The following is a 1,480-nucleotide window of genomic DNA, read 5'->3' as shown; positions in this document are numbered from 1 at the left end:
GCTGGTCTGATAGAGCCTAATGGAACCACTGAGACTATGGCCCCTAGCTGCACTTCAGGTCTGGAATTGAACCCACTCCTGTGGCTTCCAGCCAAACAAAAGACAGGCATATGAGGTGAACATTTACATTAGGTAGTTACACTCCTTGGAGACCTTAATCATGGAAGAATTGAAGGGCCAGGTATGCACAGGGAGACAGTTCTAGGGGCAGGAGTGCATGGGAAGGAAGGACACAGGGAAGAGGTAACTATGGGGATGAAGTGGGAGGGGAGCTGTTGCATTGTGGAACTACAGTCAATGTCCTGAGACAAAGTGTATATGAGCTGCTATATGGAAAAAAAATTTGTTCTGTAAACTTTCACCCACATCACAATAAAAATTTAAAAACCAACCAACCAAACAATGAAAAAGGAAAACTAAAAAGGCTAAGTTCTGATTTCTTGGTAGAAATCATGCAGGCAAGGAGGCAATAGGATGACATATATGAAGCCCTGAAAAAAAAATTGCCAACTATGAATTATATATCAAGAAAAACTATCCCTCAAAAAGGAGGGTTAAAATAGGATATTTCTAGATAAATAGAAATTAAAAGAATTTGTAAAAACCAGACCAACCTCAAAGATATGCTATGGAGAGTCCTTTGGACAGAGAACCAATGTCAGACAACAAACTGATGTTAAGACACATGACAACATCACTCAGAAACCAACCCAGTTAAAGAATTTTCAAAAAAAAAAAAAAAATTATAAGAGTGAAAATAGGGAACCAGAGGTGCCAAACTGTAAACATCAACAACTACAAGGCAAAAAGAGGGAATAAATAGTTGAATTACAGAACTTCCAAGTGAAGATCAATTCAATGAAATATCAAGATAGAACTGAGTACCTGGCTACCAATTCTAACTGCTCAGAAATGAATCAAATCTGGAGATCCTGGATAGAGTGGGAGGAAAAATATGGAACAAAATTAAAAAATACAGAAATGACCAGAATTGCTGGTTGGGGAGATACTGGTAGAACCCATGCAACTATGGCCAGGGGCTACCCTGAGGGCCTAGAAATGAACTCATTTACATGGGCTGGCTATCAAGCCAACAGTAGAAAGATCTACATACAGAACACCTAACCCAGGTTGATGCACCCACCTACTATATGGGGAGGCACCCCTTGGATCAATCAGCCATGAGACACCAGAGGGGCAGCATTCATATAGAGGGAAAGCTGGGCAGACAAGAATGTATGGATGAGAAGGACACAGGGAGGGGATGGTCACAGGGGGGAGAGAGGAAAAGAGGAAAAAAAAAAAGGATAAAGCCAACTGTTTTACTTTGGGGAGACAACAATACATTAATGATAAGCACAAAGAAAATTAATAAATCTTCTAACCAAAATAACCACCAGCCACTCCTCGGAAGGAAGGTTGGGCAATCCTACTTCCGTAGCGATACTGCCTTGGAAACCCAAGGAGGGGTCGCTATGAG

Source organism: Orycteropus afer, unplaced genomic scaffold (genome assembly GCF_000298275.1).
Source record: "Orycteropus afer afer isolate SDZICR_OR568_19922 unplaced genomic scaffold, OryAfe1.0 scaffold00325, whole genome shotgun sequence".
Taxonomy (NCBI): Eukaryota; Metazoa; Chordata; class Mammalia; order Tubulidentata; family Orycteropodidae; genus Orycteropus; species Orycteropus afer.
The sequence above is the reverse complement of the archived record's forward strand: the minus strand, read 5'-3'. Positions refer to the sequence as shown.